The 23,394-nt window shown below is 39.1% G+C and overlaps 1 protein-coding gene across 1 annotated transcript in view; it reads left to right on the top strand.

The window, feature by feature from the left end:
- The first annotated feature begins 18,821 nt into the window (after positions 1–18,821).
- Positions 18,822–23,394, top strand: part of LOC143891452 (17.2 kDa class II heat shock protein-like) — a 51,154-nt gene continuing 46,581 nt past the window's right edge. The window contains exon 1 of the mRNA XM_077396028.1: positions 18,822–18,889. The gene's annotated coding sequence lies outside the window, so the exon portion shown is untranslated. The remainder of the gene's footprint in view (positions 18,890–23,394) is intronic.

The following is a 23,394-nucleotide window of genomic DNA, read 5'->3' as shown; positions in this document are numbered from 1 at the left end:
GATAGCCCATGATCCTTGGACCCTAGTTGCACCCTTTGTTTGAAAGCCCTAAGCTTCCCTTGTATTTTTCCAAATTTAGAAAAGTTGCGAAACACCCCTGATCTTTTGGTATTGGCACTCCTTTATCCGCACCCCTAAGCTCCACTGTTTACCGGTAAACAACCTTTCTTTGATGTTTTCGCTAACTCGCCTTGTGTGGGAAGTGTAAAAGAGGTATCAAGAGGTATCTACTATTCTCGAGGGCGTCCTTGCAAATTTTCAGAGAAATCGGACAAAAAATTTAGGAAAAGACAAGCCCAATTTGTGCTGTTATCAAAACTGGGAAGTGTTCCCCTTTGTTAAGCGTTCCCCTTAAAAGAGGCAGCAGGGGGCGAATTATCCAGATTGGGTGTGCCAATACCAGCCTAGAAACTGACTAAAGAGGAAATGACAGCTGGATTTGGGCAAATATCAGAGTATGGTTGTGCTAATAATGTTTCTCCAGATAAAAGAAAAGGAGGTGAATTTGTAAAAGCAAGGGTGCTTGTTAGTTGTTACTTGCAAAAGAAATAATGGGAGGACCAATCTCATCCATCAAAGGGAACAAATGGAGGGTTGAGATCTATTTTGGAGGCAAAAAAATAGAAACGTAGAGAGGGAGACAGCAAAGACAGGTTAGGGATTTGCAGCTCCCACCTCCGACCCCCATCTTCTCCTCCTTCATTTTTCAGATCTGTAAAAGAGGAGAAACACAAAGAAATAGAGAGAGGAGCAGAAAGGGCTGGTGTGAGATCGAGAGAAGTAGATAGGGGTGTGAAAGAGAGAGATTTGAGCATGGGGCTCTCATTTTTATGAAAAGAAAAACAGAGGGAGAGGGAGAGGGAGAGGGAGAGAACGAGAGATAGAGAGGAAGAGAGGGAGGAGCTCCCATCACCACCACCATTGGCCGACCCACTTCCATCCTTTTGCCTCCATCACAGCCACCATTTTTCCCCTAAACCCACTTCAAAACCCTAATTACTACCTAGATCTAAAAGCTCCATCAACCAGCACCACCATCTTCTCCGGCCAACCTCTTCAATCCCAAGTTCCGATCACCTCAAACCCTTTCAATTTCTGATCTATTTTCTTCTCCATTGCTCCAATTGCCCAAAACCCTTCGTATCACCATCATTTCCTTCTCTAGAGCCCCCGACAACTGTAATTTCGCCCAATACAGGTAATGCTCTACTTCTTGCTTATGATACTTTCACTATAAAGTCCTAGAAATTGCATAGAATTAGCCTGTTCATTTGTTATTTTGATTTGTTTCATATAGCTGTGTTTGGAAATGGTAATGGCTTCTAGTTTTTTTTCATTTTCCTTGCTCCTCTGCTCAACTTATGGTTAGGGCTGCAACTCGAGCCGGGTTTTACCCGACCCGCATCGACCCAACCCGAAAATAGCCTGGGTTGGGTTCAGGTTTCATGGGTTTCGGGTCGAGCAGGGTTGAGCCTCCAAAAGCCCGCATGAATCTCGGGTCGAGCCGGGTTTGAAGGCCCGACCCGTCCCGAGTTACATAAGTTATAGTATGTACTTTTTTTTTTCTATTGTTAGTTAAAAGTTAAAAGTTAAAAGTGAAAACCCACGCACCCACTGTTATAGTATGTGAGTGTAATTTCTGCTTCTATGAGTTGAGTTGATTCAAGTGTTTGATTCAGCATTGTTTGATTGTAATTACAACATTGTTTGATTACAGCATTGCTTGATTCAAGTGTAATGTGAGTGTAATTTCTGCTTCTATGAGTTGAGTTGCCTTGCAAAACAAGAGTTTTCCTTAAAAAATTGCGTCAACGTGAAAAAACCCAACCCGACCCGAGATTTATCACGGGTAGGGCCGGGTTTGGGAATCGTGGGCTTTCCAAAAAAAACCCGACCCGAGATATTTCTCGGGTAGGGTTGGGTTCTCCAAAACCCGACCCGTCCGACCCGAGTTGCAGCCCTACTTATGGTTCTCTTGACCGAGTTATTATTGACCAGGTAGGGGTCGAACCTATGACTTTCTGCTTAGGAAACAGACGCTCTATCCACTGAGCTACAGGCGCTTTTGATATTTATATTTCTCTGAAAATATATAACTTTTATTAATAGGTTTTTAACTCTAAAGATTACTTGGCTAGGGTTTGGATTTGGTTTCAGTAGTATTGGGGCAATGGCAGAAAAAGAGTTACTGAAGGAGATTCAACCACCAAGGCTTGAAGATGCTGGGCTGGAAGACTGTGCACTCCCACCAGAAGCAATAAAAGAGGCCTTTTTCAAAGCAGCCAATTCCATCAGATCTCGACCATCCTCCATTCTCTCCTCCGACGATTCCGATTCCGATGACTGCGTTGAAGATTCTATTCCGAGCAAGGGAGAATTGCAAGATTTTCTTATTGGGGTCTCTTCTCCGGCAAGTGAGAGTCCAAGGCATTGCGATGCCGCCGAGAATGGAGGTTTGAAAGCCTGTGTGGATGATTTACATGGGTTGGAGATTAGGGAGGAGGGTCATCAAGTGTTTGAGAGAGATGAGGAAGCAAAATAAGATATGCCCACATTAGCTGAAGCTTGTATTTGAATGTAGTTATTGTTGTTGATTTATAATCCGGACCCTAGTGTTAGGGTTTGTTTCAGTAGCTAAGTTATTGTTTGTATGTGTTTTTCATGTAGATATCAATGGTCATAGTCAATTTGTTTACAAGGAAAATGAATTGACCATGTGAAATTATTAGTTGAAGAAAATGAAGTTACCAATCGGTTGGTTTGATGTATGGCTTAAGATGTGATATTATTAGTTGAAGAAAATGAAGATATCAATTGTTCTCTATTGCCAAAGATGTGATATTACTACTTTTTCTTTGTCCTCTATTCTGTTTTCATGTGGGTGATCAGAATTTGCACTTCTATTGAAGGGAACTGCAATGCAAATTCTTGAACTAGTAATATTATGTTTGTCCTCCATTCTGCTTTGGCCCAATCTTTTACCTCCATCTGCATTTTGAAACAATGTGGACGGAGTTAAAAGGGTACTCGATTGACATGTTCATAACTTGGGAGATTCAGAAGAGTTTTGATTTGATTGACTTTGTGAGGCAAAATGTGGACTTGGACAAAAATGCAGTGCAGGATAGTTTTGAAACTATAGGTAAAACAGGTTGTTTCTTCTCTTCTATTTTCCTTTCCGATGTGTTTGTACAGTATAATATTTCTGTAAGCTTTTGACATGATTCTATGAATTCTGGGGATTTTGGAATTAGAAGGTGTAGAAATATGGAACTCAAAGCTCTTCGTATCATAGATATACAGAACATTTTGTTGGGAACTTGAGGAATGTAGAAATAGGGCTGCAACTCGAGCCGGGTTTTACCCGACCTGTATCGACCCGACCCGAAAATAGCCTGGGTTGGGTTCAGGTTTCATGGGTTTCGGGTCGAGCCGGTTTGAGCATTCAAAAGCCCACATGAATCTCGGGTCGAGCCGGGTTTGAAGGGGCCCGACCCGAGTTACATAAGTTATAGTATGTACATTTTTTTCTATTGTTAGTTAAAAGTTAAAAGTGAAAACCCACGCACCCACTGTTACTGTATGTGAGTGTAATTTCTGCTTCTATGAGTTGAGTTGATTCAAGTGTTTGATTCAGCATTGTTTGATTGTAATTACAACATTGTTTAATTACAGCATTGTTTGATTCAAGTGTGATGTGAGTGTAATTACATCATTGTTTGATTCAAGTGTAATGTGAGTGTAATTTCTGCTTCTATGAGATGAGTTGCCTTGCCAAACAAGAATTTTCCTTAAAAAATTGCGTCAACGTGAAAAAACCCGACCCGACCCGAACCGACCCGAGATTTATCATGGGTAGAGCCGGGTTTGGGAATCGTGGGTTTTCTGGAAAAAAACCCGACCCGAGATATTTCTCGGGTAGGGTTGGGTTCTCCAAAACCCGACCCGCCCGACCCGAGTTGCAGCCCTAGTAGAAATCATATGAGTATTGTTAATGAAAAATGCTGTGACTGTGGGTTAAGGTCATGTCCCACTTATGTAAGAACTGGAAGCTGGATTTTGTCTATTATCTTCTGGAGTGTTGTTAGGGAAGAAATCTTTCTTGGCTGGATAGGTGGTGTGGTCACCTTTGGTTACTTCCCTCCCATATGTATATAGTAGTGCTGCTAACATTCGTGCCTTGATTGAGGATTATGTAGATGGATCTGGTAGATGTATGAGTCAATCACTCCTTAAGTGAAGGAGATTCTCCTAGTAGCTTTTTAAACATTTCAACCAGGATTAGCAGTCATTAATTATTACGCATTGAGTTTGATGATAAGTTGATTTGGACCATAAAAATAAAAGATGACTATTTCTAGGTGAAGTCTTTTTGAATCACATCATAGGATGATCCAAGCCGTCAGGATGGAACACAGCGTAAATAGGTGGTTCCCCAAAAATCATTTCCATAGGATAATCCTAGCCCCCCAGGATTCCATAATATGCATTTCCTTTGTAGATCGGAGGGTTGGGATCATCCTATGGAAATGATTTTTGGGGAACAACCTATCTTCGTTGAGTTCCATCTTATGAACGGTTTGGATCATCCTATGATGTGGTCTGTACAATACTTTTTGAAAAATAAGGGACTAAGGGGTTAGACCATACAACAACTCTTATAAAACAGCCCAAAATAATCTTTTTGAAAAGTAATGATTTGTTCAAAATTATAGAAGTCGCTAGATATTGTATTCTAAAGTAATGATTTGTTTGGCTATAAAGAACTTTTAGTTTTCGCATGTCTCTTATAAAAATGGTTGCAGTCTCATCGGACCAAAAAAAAAAAAAAGGACAAAAAAACCATGCTTTCAGAATTACTCGACCACAGTTTAGCCAAATATGTAATGTATGTCTAGCATTTGGGGACTTAGGCCCCATTTGAATTGCAGGAAAAACACTTCCTGTGCAAAATTTGTGCACTTTTGTTCAGCTGGATCTCAATTTAAATTAAAGGTCCCACTAAATAAAACCTGAACTGAGGCTGTTCAAGGTACTTTGGTTTCTTGTGTAATCAACCTATGGAAAAGTATGAAATTGTGAAAAAGTTTTTCTTTTCCTAACTTTTCCAGAAGATTCCTGCAATCTAAAAATGCCTCAGGCTCTGTTCACTTCTTTTCCTTGGTGCTGTTTTCCCTAGAAAACAGCCTTTGTTTTTCCTGACAAGACCTTGACAAAACAGAATTTCTGTGTTCACTTCTTTTCCAGAGAAAACTATTATCAGATGTGGAATTTCTTATTTAAAGGCTAAAAATGACGTGGAAATTGACTTTTTTCCTGTTACTTGAGATTTGTTTTCCGATTAAATATATCGGAAAGAGGCTTTCCAGGGAAAACAAAGCCTATTTTCTCTTCATTCCTTTCCCTTCTTCCATGTCACCTGGAAAGGAAAGGAAAACGAAATCCTTTCCTTTCCTTTCCTTGGAAAAGAAGTGAACAGAGCATCAGGGAATTATTTTTTAAACTTAACTTTTTATGGCCAAATCATAAGGTTTTCTTAGGTAAAATCGAAAAAAAAAATTGGAAAATATGACTTATAAGTACAATCGCAAAAAAAAAAAAAAAAAAAAAAAAAAGAGGAAGAAGAGAAAAAATCAGGGTGCCTCCATTGGATCAATGTAAGAAAAGTGCATTTTACTTATCCATTTTGATGAGGTGGATCCAATGGGGGCACCCTTTCGGGTGATTTTTGCAAGGGCACCCTTCGGTTTAGCACTCCTCTCATGGGTAAAAGGAGACAGCCGATAGCAACAAGGGTAATGATTAGCAAAAAGTCAAACAAAAGTGTAAAAATGTAGCCATTTTTAAGCAAAGACAAACAAGATGGGTGGAAATATTCAGAAACCGACTCCAAATATGAGGTTCGGCTCACACTCCTCTACAATTAATTTATTTCTCACCCTTTATCCATTCATGGGTGTGTTGTGAGAAATTTGTATTTGCACGGGTACAACTGTTGAGAACTCATCTTGCTGCGATTCTTGATGAGAATGTTGATACTGCCTGGGGAACTGTATTGAAAAATAATTGTTTGATGCACATAATGATACGAAGGTGCTTGTTTGTAATACTCTCCCTATCAATGTTTTAGACTGCTTAATTTATGTGGAATTTAGATTCTGAGTCTGATGAATATTTTAGTTTTTTTGGCTTTGGATCACAAGGCATTAAAATTTATGAGATTTTATATGGTGTAAGCCCTTATCGTCCCTTATTTTTCTAAAAGTACTGTACGGCCTACACCATTGGATGATCCAAACCGTCCATTTGATGAGCCATGACATAAATAGATTGTGCCTAGAAAATCATTTACGCATGTTGGATTTCAACCCTCCCAGCTATAGAGGTTTCATAATATGTATTTCCTCCATGGATTGAAGGGCTAGGATCATCCTATGGCAGTGATTTTTTGGGCACAACCTATTTATGGAGTAAAAAGAGGTAGGGGCAGACTGCAAACAACTTGGGTAGAAACAGTGATGAAAGACTTGATGGCTAGGAACATAATAGAGAATGTGACCTTGGATAGGAGAGATTGGAAGAAACCGATCCATGCAGATGAACCCAACTATTGTCAGGATTAGACTTAGTCAATTTGAGCTGGGTAGATTCTTTCACCTTCTTCATGAAAATTTTCTAAAGGATTCATTAGCTGACTCAACTAGTTTGGGACAAAAGCTTAGTTGAGTTGAGTTGAGTTGAATTGAGAATCGTATTTATGTTATGGCCCATCAAATGGACCGTTGCGATAATCCTATGCTGTAGGCCGTCACTACATTTAGAAAAATAAGGGTATGAAATCTCCAACTTTATTTGCCTACTGAAAATGATAAAATACCATCTTGTACAGAGTTAGAAGACTTAGTTTGGGGAAAAAAAGGTTATAAGATCCTCTTTTCTGAAATGAAATCCTTCTGCTAGTTAAGTTCTAGTTTTTTTTTCCACCAGGGATGCTTTCTTATTAGTTCCAGAAATACCACAGGCACTTTTAATGCACAATCTTGTTTTGTTTTAGAACTCTTTAAAGATCTCTACATAAGCAATTATTTTGCACATCATTTCAGAAATACCACAAGGGCCCGTTTGGATACCCCTTGGATTTGGATTTGGAGGTGAATTTGGATTTCCAAAATCCATGGATTTGAAATCAAGAATTTTAAAATTCACAGATTTATAAATAATGCCGTTTGGATGACCACGTATAGATTTGGATTTCAAATCTAATTTTTGTTTTGTTTTGTTCGGATGCTCTTTGGATTTGAATTTGAAATCCAAGAAAACCAAAAAGCCCTAAAATACTTGATATAGGGGCATTTCAACCATTTTCCATGATCCAGGAGTATTCTAGTCATTTTACCCTATATGGGGGTATTTTGATCATTTTTTATGTCGTAAGGGTGTTTTAGTCATTTTCCATGACTCAGGGTATTTGGTCATTTTCACCCGGTATAGGTGTATTCCGGTCATTTTGCATGACCAGGGGGTATTCTAGTCATTTTACCTAATATGGCGTATTTTTATCATTTTTATCTCATGAGGGTATTTTTAGTCATTTTAGTTATTTTTCATTAGCCATAGGTCATTTTTACTTGATTTAGGGGTATTTCGATAATTTTTCATGATCTTGGGGTATTTTAGTCATTTTACCCTATATGAGGTTATTTTGATCATTTTTATGCCATAAGGGTATTTTAGTCATTTTGCACGACTCGGGGGTATTTTGTCATTTTTACCTGGTATAGAGGTATTTCTAGTCATTTTACCTAATATGGCGTATTTTTATCATTTTTATCTCATGATGGTATTTTTAGTCATTTTAGTCATTTCTTATGAGCCATGGGTCATTTTTACTTGATCGAGGGGTATTTTAGTAATTTTTCATGATATTGGGGTATTCTAGTCATTTTATCCTGTATGAGGTTATTTTGATCATTTTTATGTCATAAGGGTATTTTAGTCATTTTGCACGACTCGAGGGTATTTTGTCATTTTTACTTGGTATAGGGGTATTTCGGTCATTTTGCCTGACTCGGAGTTCTCTAGTCATTTTACCTAATACGACGTATTTTGATCATTTTTAATGTCATGTGAGTACTTAAGTCATTTAACACTTTTTGGGTATATTTTGGTCATTTTAACCCCTTACAGGTTAGATTTAGATTTATAAATAACCTCTCGCAGAAAGGATTAATAAATCCAAAAAATTTCACTAACATGAGGAATTTGTAAATCTTGTGGATTTCACTCAAATCCAAATCCAGATGTCATAAAAGGCTTGCCAAACGCCGAATTTGGATTTAAAAATCCAAATTCACCTCCAAATCCAAATCCAAGGGGTATCCAAACGGGCCCCAAGCTTTTGCACGTCATTTTTCTTGATATTTCAGGAATATAAGAGTCCCACCAGAAGGCATCCAATTAGCTTCCACAAAAAGATATGGTCTATAACAATGTCAACTAAAGAGTGAACATGCATTGGAAAAACCAAGTTAAAGAGTTGCATCTGACCTCAAATTTCAAATTTGCAGGGTTCTACTATCAGAGAAATTATATGGTGTAAGGCCTTACAACAATAAGGCCCTTCGACGTACGGTACCACGCTTGATATTTGATCTAACAACAGCTTCTCAAAAAGTGACCTGCTGTTGGATCAAATATCAAGTGTGGTACCTCTACGGTATTGTTGTGAGGCCTTAGACCATATAAAAACACCTACTATTAAAAGCAGTGTGCTTGATTAACATAATTTTTGGAATCCAAAAAACATAAGTGCTCCTGTGAAAAGGTATATCATCTCTATCATATTGCAAGAATGCTTGGTTCCATTTTCTTGGACGGAATTTTTAGGCAAACCTATACAGACAACCGAATCTTTACTCTTTCTTATACTTTGGAAATGCCTGATATGGGAATGGTTCTTAAATGTGATAATTGTTCTTGGGGTCAAGATTAATCATAAACAATAATAATTCCTGGGGTTAAGAATTTGAGAGAAAGCGAGACTCTCCAATTTCTATTTAAACGAAAGTTCTCTCTGCTTACAAAATGTAAGATAGTTAATACTTAATAGAGACAGGTGATATTTATGGCTTTTATTCTACATCTTCTCCTTCTCAAAATTGGATAATAGGTACAGGTGCCACACATCATATGGCATGCTCTAAAGAGATATTTTCTCACTTAAAACCCATATCTTCTTCACCGCCGGTAATTCTTCCTGATGGCACACATGTTTCTGTTTCTCATGTTGGTACTATCATTTTATCTGAATCTCTCATTCTTGAAGATGTTCTTTATGTTCCTTCATTTAAACACAATTTACTATCGGTTTCTTCTTTAACAAAGTCATTGAATTGTGATGCCATTTTTTCACTTGATTCTTGTTTCTTTCAGGACCGGTCCTCGAAGAAGATGATTGGAGCGGGTAGAGCATATGGAGGATTATACAATCTCGAAGTTCCACCAACTAGAATTACCTCTTTTTCTAAGTTCTCTAATTTTGATGTTTGGCATTGGTGTTTAGGTCATCCTTCATTTTCTAGATTGCAGTTGTTATCTAAGACTTTTCCCATTCACATGGACTCTAATAATCATGTTTGCGATATTTGTTATCGTGCTAAACATACTAGATTACCATTTTCATTGAGCAATACTTGTCACAATGAACGTGTTCATTGTGACATTTGGGGAGGATATCAAACTCCGTCCCTTTCTGGTGCACGTTACTTTCTTACTCTAGTTGATGACTATTCCAAATGCACATGGGTTTATTTACTCCAATGTAAAGCTGATGCCAAGACATATATTAAGCGTTTTTTTTTTTATCATGGTTCAAACTCAGTATCACTGTCAGATCAAACATTTTCGCTCTGACAATGGCTTCGAGTTTCTCTCCATGCAATTTTTTTTTTCTGACAAAGGAGTAATTCACCAAACTAGTTGTGCTGGCCCACCTCAACAAAATGGTGTAGCAGAACGTGAACACCAACATCTTCTTAATGTTGCCCATGCATTACGATTTCAAGCCCATCTCCCACTCCAATTATGGGGAGAATGCATTATTTCCGCGGCTTACCTCATAAACAAAATGCCCACACCAAACTTGCTAACAAAAGCCCTCATGAGTTACTCCTGAATAAACCACCTAGTTCTGATCATCTATGAGTTTTTGGATGCCTTTGTTATGCTTAGAACTACCGTATTCTTCATAAATTTGATCAAAGGGCTAGACCATGCGTATTTATTGGTTATCCTTTCTCTCAAAAAGGTTATCGTGTCTTTGACATAGAAGAAAAACAAATATTTGTTAGTCGAGATGTCACTTTTCATGAGAATAGTTTTCCTTATCAAGATGCTATCCATCACCAACCTACCTCCCCATCCTGTCTACCTTTACCTATTCTTGATACATCGTCACCAACCCTACCGATCTCCCCTTTACCTAGTTCTTCTACTCCCACCAACCACTCTCTTCCCATTCAGTCCCCAACCCGACCCGACCCACCTCCTTCTCCTCCCAGTTCGTCCTCACAACCTAGTAATCCTCCTCATCGTTCAACCCGCATCCATAACCCTCCTTCTTATCTCCAAGATTTTCATTGCTCCACTGCTCTCCTTCATCCAACATCTTCTCTAAAGACAGGTACCGTTTCTCCCCTTGATAATTTTATGTCATATCATAAGCTTTCTTCAGCTCACCGTGCTTTCATTGTCTCCATCTCTCAAGATAAAGAACCTGCTTCTTTCTCAGAAGCCATAAAATTACCTCAATGGAAAGATGCTATGGCTAGTGAAATCAAGGCTCTCGAGACAAACAATACTTGGACCATCACTACCTTACCTACTGGAATTCATCCCATTGGATGCAAATGGATGTACAAAATTAAACGCAAGTCTGATGGGTCTATAGAAAGATACAAAGCACACTTGGTTGCTAAAGGATATTCTCAAACTGAAGGTCTGGATTATCATGAGACCTTTGCTCCTGTAGCTAAATTAGTGACTGTTCGCTGCCTCCTCGCCATTGCTTCTATCAAACAATGGCCTATTTACCAAATGGGCGTTCATAATGCGTTCTTCATGGTGATCTCGAAGAGGATGTATATATGCGTATTCCTCCCGGCTTTGCTAAACAGGGGGAGAAACGAGTTTGCAAACTTAACAAAGCCTTGTATGGCCTCAAGCAAGCATCTCGCCAATGGTTTTCCAAATTTTCGACCTCCTTACTTCCGCCCGGCTTGTCCCAATCTAAGGCAGATTACTCACTATTTTCCAAACACAATGGGTCTTATGTTGTTCACGTTGTTGTTTATGTGGATGATGTTCTAATGATAGAACTGCAATATCCCATCTTAAAGATCATCTTAATTGGCAATTCTACATTAAGGATACGACAAATTATCATTTTTGGGAAGAAAACCAATGAATGTGAACTCATAGGTGGAAAGCCCACAGGCAGAAAGGGAAGCTATCAAGGAGATAACAGATGAATTAGAACAATAGGATGTTCTCCTTAACACATGACTTAGCATATTCTGCACTATGATCACAGATGCCTGGTGCCCCTGCATCACTTATCAAAGCAACAGTATGCCTCTTCAAGAATGATGAAGATCAAGATTTAAAGTAAAAGAAAACAAGATCATGATTTGCAAAAGTGATGCAGACTTTGTTGGAAAAAAAAGGATAGAAAACTAGGACGAAAACTAAGGGTATGTTCGGCAACTATTCTTTTACAGGATTTTCCCCTTTTTTAGGGGTGGAGAATGACCAAAGCCAAAAAAAAATCACAACAATCATATTCGGCTGCGTGACCCGCTAAGGTCCGTTTCCAAAATTTCTGCTACTTTTTCGACTAAAAAATAGGATTCCTCAAAGCGATAAATAACTGTTTCCAAAATTTCTCATCACTCCGTTTCCGCCCGATTCTTTAGGCGAGAATGAGAAGTGTTGCCGAACATACCCTAAGAGAATGCAGGGTTACATTGGGGAGGAGCAGCGGAGATGGTGATGGGTGCAGTGCCCGGCGGACGGCAAGATTGGCCGTTCGCCGGAAAACGGAATTGATAGTATTGTAATCAGGTCAACAAGATCAATTGCTCTGATACCATGAGAAACAACGCGATTCGGGAATGTTAGGCTCTTGCGTTTCTGACTTTCCAATGGAACAACATCTCAAACTATCTTCTTCTAATGGCGATCCTCTTGCTGATCCAACCTCTTATAGGCGACTGATTGGACTGCTCATTTACCTTACTATCACAAGTCCTGATATTCTTTATTCGGTCCATATTCTAAGCCAGTTCATGCATGACCCTAGGAAACCACATATTGATGCTGCACATCGTCTATTAAGATACCTTAAAGGTTCTCCTGGAAAAGGCTTGTTATTGTCAACTAGCAGCTCACTTACATTATTTGGTTATTGTGACTCAGATTGGGCTCGTTGTCCCAAGACGCGGAGATCTACTACATTCTCCAATCTCATGGAAGACCAAAAAGCAAAGCACTGTATCTATGTCCACTACAGAAGCCGAATAGAGATCCATGGCATTGGCCAGTTGTGAGTTAACTTGGCTCAAGTATCTTCTGAATGACCTCGACATCAAGCATTCGCAACCTATCACGCTTTTCTGCGATGATAATCAAGCTGCACTTCACATTGCAGCCAATCTGGTCTTTCATGAAAGAACAAAACATATTGAATTGGACTGTCATTTGATTCGAGAAAAAATTCAGAGTGATCTTGTGGTCTTCTTAAAACATCATATCTCCCCACAACAGAACAACCTGCTAATTTATTCACCAAGCCATTAGGCAAATTGCAGTTTCAACATCTCATTGGCAAGTTGGGCATGATTGGCATCCATGCTCCAACTTGAGGGGGAGTATTAGAGGAAACAATCTCCCTCGCACGGTTGTACTTGCCTCTTTTATTCTATTTCTTTTTGTACAAGATTGACACAATCTTTATATAGGCAAGTGCACTCTATACTTAGGGAAGTGTATAGGTGTAAATTTCTTATTATATGTTTCCATTGTAGACTAGGCTATGTAGGCAAGTGTATAGATTTGGCTTCTTTTTTATATACCATTCAATCCTATCATCAAAGGGATTTGACTACATGTAATTCTTTATATATAGCTACATCAATAGAGAGAAAGTCATTCCACGACAATCTTTTGTGAATTTTCTTTTCTTTAGTGCATTTTCTTTTATTATGCAGAGTAAGGGGCTCCAATAATGTCACACCAATTTTAATGTCCTTCCGTAATCCAAAAATGAAGCAACTCATGAGATATTCCTCTAGAAGGTGAGAAAGCTGGTTTGCAAACGGCTCAAACTGAGTTTGGTAATCACGGACAATGGTTGTTTGGCAAAGTTTGAACAAGGTCCCTCTCGGATCATCCGTGTTTGCCGTGCCAAAGTGGTTGTTCAGATACTATCAGAAACGAGGCTATGATATGGGTTCCATCATTTTGGGAAGCCATTGATACCAACTACCAAGGAATCACATCCCCAATAAGATGAACAGCTGTTGTCAGCATATTCTCATTAAGGAGCTGATGTTTGGCCTAGAGCTTATTGACAATATAAAGCCACTTGGCTGGGCTTGTACCATCAAATTTGGGCAAATTGATCATAATGTGGCCTATTAAAGGGATGATGGTTGTTCCTACAAGACTCACCTTGATTTAGTTAAGGGTGGATCTCTTCATTGTGCCTGCGTTCTCCGATCTTTGATTGCTATTGTTCTAGATAAGAAGAAGCTTGACGATTTTGCATGGACGTGTGAATGTTCTGCAATTGGGTGCCGATGGTAGCTCCCCACAGTTGAAGATCGCGGAGAAGCTGACTGTGTGTGTTAATAGTTGTTGAACCACTTGGAGTGCTTTGCCAAGCTCTTGGTTCCATGGTGTTGTTAGAAGTTGCTGTCATCTTGAAGAAGACGTGGGAAATCTCCGGCTCTGATAGCAGTTGTTAGGATTCCCAAGCCTTAAAATAGAAAATACGATGAATAAATCGCCTAAATTCGAGAGAAGGCGAGACTCCCCAATTTCAATTCAAACGAAAGTTCTCTTGCTTACTGTTAGGTCTAAAATTGGTAACAGGTTATGGTAGGGTCGGAAGGGCTGATCTGGCAAGCCACAGCTGAAGGGCTAATGGAGTCCTGCGCTGCACAAGGGCACAGACAAGGATACAAAGGGTCAGAAGACCAACCCGGAGTGGTGCTCCGGACGGGCGCTTCGACACTCAAGTCAGTATGAGCAGGAGTGCAGAGCAATGTCAGAGCAAAGAGCTTAGGGTTTTGATCTCAGATCCCTCACCTTAGCACAAGTGAAGGCTATTTATAGTGATTCTGAGCCACCTGTCCAGGACAGGTGGTAGCCCCTGTATGGACCAGGTTTCATACCTAGGAGGGGCAGATGGAAGTCCCCGATTGGTCCAGGTGTCATACCTAGCAGGGACAAGTGTTGGCTTTGCAGTGGTCCCTGTGAGGGCCACGTGTCAACAGCCGATTGGTTGCAGATTTTGGACCCCATCACTTACAAAACGTAAGATAGTTATTATTTGATTGAGAAATACCTAGAATCTAGCGTAACGAAGCTGTAAATACCCAAAACACCCCTAAACGAAAATTCATTTCTCCCTTTTAAGGATGGGCAGTTTTGTCCCCTAGTGATTTATTTAGTTAGGGCTTCTTAGAGAAAACCTATAAGTACATCTTTTGGGAGTTTAATTAAACCCTAAACTCGTTTTGTTCAGCCCCAAGAGAGCACTTTCGTGTGGAGAAAGAAGAAAAGTAAGTTTTGTAATAAGAGAGTGAAGATCAAGGTAAGAACTATGTTCTTTATTGATTATGTTATCAGAAACCTTAAAACAAAGGTTAGTATAATCCAAGAATAAAATCTAGTAATCGATACGCTTTGGAATAAGGTTTTTCCTATGGATGTCAGATTCTTTGGGGTTGTATCGTTCATCAATTCCCAAAGAACAGAAGATTAGATTGTTGTGGTCTTAGAAATTTGGATTTTGAGGATTTTAACCTAAAAACTTAGATTATTTTAGAATAATTGTGTGTGTCGATTCAGAGCGTGAAATCGGGGTTGATCGATTCCCCTCATCGTAAGGAATCCATCGGATCCAACCTCACGTGATTCGGAGTCTGAACGAAGAAGATATAGAATTTTCAAGTTTTGAGAAAATCGGGTGAAAAACTGAAATTCTCGTAGAAAACCCAACCCCGAGACTCGGACGCCCGAATGAGGGTATTCGGGTGCCGAAAGAGGTTCGGACGTCCGACTCGGGAATGACCTATTTACCCTAAAAATGGCCCAGGATGAGTTATCGCACAATCAAACTGCCCCGATAAAGGCAACCGTAGGTACCTTGTTTTTCAGAATTAAACATGGGATGTAATAACAAATAGGTTTGAAAAATCATATTAGCAAACCCTAAATGAATTACCCGTTTGATCAAAAGAGTCAAATAATTTATAAATAACTATGATAATCGCCAAATATAATTGAGTGAATTGTCTGCGGGTAGAAAAAAAATAAATATACATTTTTTTAAATTAAATATAAGTGATTTTTAAATTGAAACTAATTTGAATTAAAATTTGTGTGCAAGTTTAATTTTTTTTTACTTCAAAATAATTTGCTGATTATTGCATAACAACTATTTTTGCCCCCTTTTTTACTTTATAATAATTTGCTGATTATTGCATAACAACTGTTTTTTAAATTAAATATTCCTGGCACCGTCCCTGAGTTGTAGATGCTCCCTATGAATGCCGTTTGTTGAGATGTTCCAATATAACCAAATCCAGATGCTCTGATCAATAGAATCTTGGGCTTGGGCTTGGGCTTGGTAGATCAGGGACAACCTAGGGAAAACTCTAAATCAGTCTAGCCTCTTACTGTATGTTGCTCTCATTTAGCAACCACTCTCGGGCCCTGTTTAAGGATTTGATTAGTTTGTTGATAGTAAAGGCTGCCTATATTTCTTTTGACATTTTTTACAAGCCATCTGATCAAATGTCTATAATTTTGTCTAATGCTATAAAAACAGTTGATCTTCGGGTTGATGGAAATGCAAATGAGTAGAGAATTATATAGAAACAAGAAAAGAAAAACTCTACTCAAAATACAATTTATTTTTTTTCCTTCTTGTTAGCTACTTATTACCCTCTCATCAGCCATTGAATCTCAAGTATCTTCTGCTCCCACCCTCCCTAGCCCTTCCATGGAAAAACAATTCATAGTTGCAAGACGTGGTCTAATAAATTTTTGTAGTTCGTCGCACTGTGTGACTGTCCAGGTGTGAAGGCGACGCAATATGTAAGCAAAGATTACAAAATAACAAATAGGGAAAGTTCAAAAAACCAAAAGAACACATGGAATCCTAAGCCTAACCCAAACACAGTAAGAGCCCATTTGGATACCTCATATTTTGTATTTGGATTTGGAATTGAGTTCTGAATACAAATTGAATAGATCCGCCAGCTCATGTTGAGGGAGACGAGAGGGAAGGGGGTACTTCCTACTGGAGGGGAGAGGTTGAGGAGCAAAGAGGGTGAAGGAAACTGCCAGATCTGTGGATTTCCAATTACTTATTTCCATAATATATTTGGAAATCTGATTTTTTTCACTGCTAGTCGCTGATTTGGAAATCAAAGGTACAGCACGAAAAGGGCTGCAAATGTGAGAAATCCAAATCAAAAACTTCTCGCATCCAAACGGGCCCTAATTTCACTCAAAGATTTGAAACTATGGTTCAATTTCTTTAAGAGTCCATTTGGATGCACCAAAAAGTGGGAAAATTAAAGTAAAAAAGGACATGTTTTCCATTTCTAGTGTTGTTCGATTGCAATTTGCTATTTACATGGCAGTCCTCATCAATTGTAAATTCTCCATATGCAAACCGTTTTGTACTGTTTGGCTTTCCTCTCAAATCAAGAGAAAAAGGAAAGTGAATAAATGGGAATTTATATTCCTTTCCTTCTACTTTCATGAGAATTTATATGATGGGTGGCCGTGAAAACACGTGAAGTCTAAAAAAAGTAGGTACGGCCCACTTTTTTTGATGATCCAAACCCTTCATCTGTTTGGGCACAATGTAAATAGGTTGTGCCCCAAAAATCAGTTCCATAGGATGATCCTAACCCTCCGATCTGTAGAAGATTCCATAAATGATTTTTGGAAATCTCCATATTCAGATCAGTTCAGATCGGAGGGCACAACCTATTTACGTTGTGCCCAAACAGATGAACGGTTTGGATCATCAAAAAAAGTGGGCCGTACCTACTTTTTTTAAGACTTCACGTGTTTTCATGGCCACCCATCATATAAATTCTCCTATTTTCATATTATTACATTTAGATTATGTACATCCAAACTGAACCTAACGTAAAACGTCTTGAAATAAAATTTTCACACACCCATTTAAGAAAGAAACAGAGCCTATGAGGTTTTCACTTGACAAAAAATCCTCTATTTTGTGCTTCAAACTTTAGGGGCTAATCAGAGCATTTTTCAGGCTACATTTTATCCCGAGGGGTGATCCACCACCACCCAGATACTCCATATCAATCAAATGTGGGACCCCTCTAAATTAATACAAGTGTCGCTCCAATTAGTGCTGTTTTGACTTAGGGCAATGAACGAGGATAGAAGATATTATTGAATCCCACTTATCCACAGTTTGTCACGCCATTTAAAATTGGGATCAAGATCCCACATATCTCTCATTTTCTCGTACGGCAATATAAAATGGGCGGAAGCCCAGCTCAAAAAATCCTTTTTTGGAGAATGTGTGGCATTTACGAAAATGGTAAGGCCTTCACAACAATTTACTAGGATAAAGCCATGGAATTTTTTTGGGTGGAACTGATATATTCTCCCCCTTTTCTTCCCTTGGCCACCCTTACAGTGTACTTATGGGCTTACGGCCAAGATTTTAAATTTCGGTTTCTGACTAAATTTTGGACTTGCCTAGACAGAAGTTTCAGCCCAAATCCTTAAATTTCAGTCGAAATTCAGTAAAAAGTCTTGAAATGTCAGTTTTTTGCCTTATGTAAAACTATAGAATATATTATTTTACTGAAATTTTAGCGCCGTGCATTTCGTAAGTTTCGGTTTCAGTCTCAACCGAAATCCAAAATTTCTTTAAAACTATGCTTATTAAATGACAAAACTACCCTAACTTCTCAACTTTTAATTCTTTTCTTGTTAGGCAAAACTCTCAATGTTTTACCGTTTCCAAACCAGTGGGGCCCACATTGGTTTGGGGCTGCCCTCGTGCATTGAGGGCAGCCCCAAAATAAAGTGGGGCCCAAATTGCTCTGTTGATCCATATCATTCATTAGATGGGCCTTGATATAGATAGGGTGTAAGGGGTTAGGATCATCCTATGGAGAAGATTTTTGGGGCAGACCCTGTCTATGTCAAGGCCCATCTAATGAATGGTTTGAATCAACCCAACAATGTGGGTCCCACTATATTTTGGGGCTGCCCGTGCGCGTACGACCGGCTACCCTATAATTCTCCTTTTTTAAAATGTTAACTGCAAGATATGTAATGGGTAATTTTGTCATTTTGAAAAATGGTAACGGAAAAAACTAACAATCGGCAAAAAACCCCTTTTGATATATTCTCCCCCTTTTCTTCCCCGGGCCACCCTTCCCCTGACCTTCTTATCTAAAATACCGAAAATACCCCGGACTTTCACTCGCTATAAATACCAACGAATCTATACCCTTTATTATTTCAACCCTTTCAAAGAGTATCCTAACGAGAGCCAATTCGTTTCACAGTCCCTCGTTTCAAACCCTAGAAAAATCTCCAGGTACGTTCTTCAGCCTCTATTTCAGATACTCTTGTTTTTCTTTTATTCGTTCTTCCTCGGATTTCATTATATCAATTGTAATTCATTCGATAATCCCTTTTTTTTGTTGTTTATTCTTAAGACTCCATTGATTTGGTTTTCTAATTAAGGTTGATTCATTTAGTTGTAATTTTTGAGGAGTTTCAAAATCTTTTATAATGCATGCATCTTTGTCACTTTTTTTTCCAATATATTCAAATTGAGAAAACTCTCAAGACTCCCAAGATTGAGATGGTCAAGCAACATCAAACAAAAGAAAGGGAAATAGGAAAAAACAAACTAACTAAAAATAATAACATTAACATCAAGGAGGAAGTTGATCAAACGACTCTAAAGGCACTCTCAAAAATCTCGAGCGAGCAAGATGGTCCGCCTCACTATTGCCTTTTTCTTAATGGTAAAGATAATTTTATCGAAAACAGGAGGACCAAGATGATCCCAGAAAGTACATTAGAAAAGATACAATGGAGATAGGAAAATCATAAGACAGAAAATGAAATAAGAACTAGAGAGGAAGATAATGAAAGAACTCAATACTTATATAGAAAGACGTGTTAGAAAAGTGATGTGCAAATCTGTAATTTAGGATTAGAGAATACCTTATAACGAATTAACCCCTTAACTTGAGAAGGCAGAAATCAACAGTAACTATTCTGCAAGAATCAATTGTAAACAAAAAGAGAAATAGTTAGACCACTTATCGAGTTGAGGCACGAAGGATCTTCGATGTCCTTAAGGCAAATCTCGCCTCCACTATGACGAATCAACGGTGCAGATGGGTGTCTCGACGTATGCCTCCAGGATACAACAACTCTTGCTCCAAGGGTGTGCACTCACGCAGCCCGGATGCCTAAGAACTCACTTATATGTGCCAAAAGCCTTGATCAGAAAGCTTGGTGGAGAACAGCATAAAAGCAGAGAGAAAACCAGAGAGGAAAGAGAGCAGAAGAAGAATCCGTTAAGGATGTCTTTCTGTTTCTCTAAATCCGATTATATAGAAAATAAGAGACACGTTGGGGTGAAACGGCGCACTCTTTTAGTGCGTGAGAGACGTTTCCCAACGGTCACTAAATCACGATACGCGTTATCTTAAACGGTAACAAAGAGATAAAAATCCTGCAAAACCTGGATCACACCATTAGCCACTCTGAATCGAACGCCATTCTGAAAACAGCGAGCAATACAGATGATATCGCGCTAGGTCGTGATGTCCTAAAAACTGTACTCATCAAGCGAATACCAGCCCCCAAAGCTAGAAATATAATTCATTTTGATGTCAAAATTCCACAATGATACCTGTCAATCCCAAACCACCAAATCCATTTCTTAAGAAGAGTGTTGTTCATCAAGCGTAATTCTTGATGCCCAGGTCACCCCCTTTTTAGACCAACACATCTCATTCCAGCTCACCAAATGACACTTTGTGCAGCCCTTTTTTCTCTAAAATTGTTCAATCTAATTCACCACTCGAACCTGACAACGGTAAAAGGAAATAAAACACGAAGGCACGTTGGAGAGAATATCTTTTTTTCCATGAAGAAAGCTTACTCTCGACTTTCTCAATCACAGAATCCCAAAGACATTTGGGATGTCTGCCAACACAGAGAGGTGATCCTAGTTACGTGTTAGGAATAACTCTGTTATAACGATCATGTAGATTAGCAACTCGATGTCCTCCCCATCATCCTAATTAACACCCATCGGAATAACTCTGTTATAACGACCATGTAGATTAGCAACTCGAAGTCCTCCCCATCATCCAAATTAACACTCATCACGATTGACTTGTAAAAGTTGATATATTGCATAGAAATATCCTTACAATAGTACAGACTGATTTAAAATTTCTGATCTTACAAGCGTCATTGCTTTTGAAAAGAGGAGTGTCATCAACGTATTGCAGGTGAGTGATTTCCAACTCCGATTGTCCGCCTTTAGTCCAGGAGAGAGGCATGCTACCTTTATTTGATCCACTTTCCCAGGTAGGGAAGAGAATGAAAATAGGTCGCAGATGGTGGCCATGGTAGGCTTGAGGATTTTACGCGGTGGAACAAACTCTCCTTTCTTGTTTCCCTCGATCCATCGTACTAGAGTAATCCGAAAAGAACGATTAGGGTCATATTCAATCCTTTCTACAATGCTCATAGACAAAGTGCTTCAAATTTTGAATCCTTCAGTCAAGTCACAAGAATGAGCTTTCTCAATCATTCTACTAGAAGACTTCAACCATAACAACAAGTAGAAACAATGATAAAAGGTTGCATTGGATAAGGCCTTTGATCATTTTGAAGAAACCACGAGGTGAACCGTTGACAGTGATTGAACACGAAGGCACGGAAACACAATTTCACAACCAAACCCTCCATCTCTCTCGAAAACCCGTTTTACCTAATAAAAAATCAACAAAACTTCATTCAATACTATCATATGCCTTTTTCAGTGTCAACTTTACAGAAACAAAAGCTCTTTATCACTATCATTTTAGGAGTGGGTTGGATCGTCTGCCTTTCAATCAATCTCCAGATGCAAAAATGGATGCTACTATTGGTGCGAGTTGTAAGGAGTCTTGGTCTCAAGTCAAGCTGAGGAATCATGTAATTCTTTTAACGGGAACGAGTGCACTGCAAGACCATACAATTTCTTGCCTTGCTTGCAATGGCATCTTTTTTCTAATTAAAGTCATTTTCTAAGATGGCTCTTATTCTATGAAAATCCAAGCAGCAACTCTAGTGATGACCCTAGATGAACCCGAAACCAACCCGAACACAACCTGACCTAATTTGGAGGCGGGTTGCGTTAGGGTTGACCACTCTGAACCCGAGGCTCGGGTTGGGTTGGGTTAGGGTTGGCCTCAAGCCCTCAACCAGACCCGAGTTGCAACCTAATTGGAAAGGGTGTGGAGTTTACCAATATTAAGGTAGATACCAAATCCTAGCTCCAACTCTTCTACAGCTATTAGGAAAGCAGTTGTAGACTCTTGTCGGGGAGGTATCACTTCAATTGGGTCTCTCAACTCCTCTCTCCTATTTATAAGAACGAGTCACAGTCCAAATAAAACATCCATAATTATAAAAAAATTTCAGGGAATTTTATCGGGAGAGAACTTACAGAAAGAAGTTACAGAGAGCTGCCAATGCCATCGACCCACAGGTTTGTTTGTTTGTAATTGTTGAATTCATATTTCTTTTTTAACTTTTATTCATTGACTTTAACTATGTACCCTTTTATTCTTTCTATTCATCAAATCCTCGGCATTCTGGGCAAAAACAAAATCAAATTTCCAATACTATCATCCAAAAGCTTGTGGATGAGATTATCGATCCCAACAAATCGTATCAAAGCACGGATTTCATCGCCTTCATCTGCTATCCCTTATAGTCTGTAGTTTGTAGATGTTAGGGTTTGTGGGATTAGGGTTTTGGGTTTTGGATCGAGGGTTTGCTTCAAGACAGAAATTGCTTTAAATGGGATTAGGGTCTTGGGTCGGGAATGCTTTGTAGTTTGTAGATGTTGGTCTGTTAGATAACAATGGTGGCATTTTGGTAGGCAGCTCTAGGCCATGGGTGTGCAAAGGCTAGAAAAGACCCTGCTTTGAGGATATTGAGACTCTGTCTTTTGGTGATGACTCGATGATGTGATCCAAGAACGGGGGAAATAGAAGATAGAGGAGAAAAGAGAAAAAGGGGAAAGAGTAGAAGAAGGGTAGGAAAGAGATTAGAAGAAAGAAGAGGGAAGACAATAAATTAGAGGGGAGAAATAGGAGAAGAAGAAGAGGGATAGGGAAGAATCTCGGTTCTCAATTCATTCATTCATCATCAAAATCTAAAATCCCAAATACATGATGGCCTTATATGGGTAATTGAAATAATTTTGGAAATAAAATAACATGGAACATAAAAGCTATAAAAACTAAAACATGGAAATAAAAATCCTAGAACTAAATAACAAGAAAATAAACTCCTAAAAAGTCCTAATGTGCACATATGCCAGCTTATGGGGCCTACAACCTGCATCACTCGAGGTTGAAGAAGACTAAGAAACCTCCATATCCACCTGAAGATGGCTCAGAGTCCCTTGAGAAATCTCAACACTCAACACTGTCAATCTCCCAATTTATCATTCACAAACTGAACTCCTCTACTAAGCTCAATGAGAGAATGCAGAAGCTGAAAGAGATCGTCAAAAACAGAAATCTCAATGACATCCTGTCTGTACACAAAAAAAATGGAACATCTGAAAGGGGTTGATGGGGAGCTCAACTCCACAACAGATCAAGGGACACCTATCGAATCATTGCCTCCTCAGGCCGAAAAGCCACTCCGTGAGGCAACGAAGGCTCGTGAAGGTCCGCCGACTCTTGAACAAGCCACCTAGCTTGGCCCTCATCGGTGCCGACCTTGAAGCGCTCTTATCCATCACCAAGGCCGCGACCACTGGTGCATCACTCGGCACCGACTCTACCGCCC

Source organism: Tasmannia lanceolata, unplaced genomic scaffold, assembly GCF_043159265.1.
Source record: "Tasmannia lanceolata isolate RefF3 unplaced genomic scaffold, GAP_Taslan_0.1 ptg000013l, whole genome shotgun sequence".
In the NCBI taxonomy this organism is placed as follows: domain Eukaryota; kingdom Viridiplantae; phylum Streptophyta; class Magnoliopsida; order Canellales; family Winteraceae; genus Tasmannia; species Tasmannia lanceolata.
Note: the sequence above shows the minus strand (reverse complement) of the source record. Positions and strands in the feature narration are given on the sequence as shown.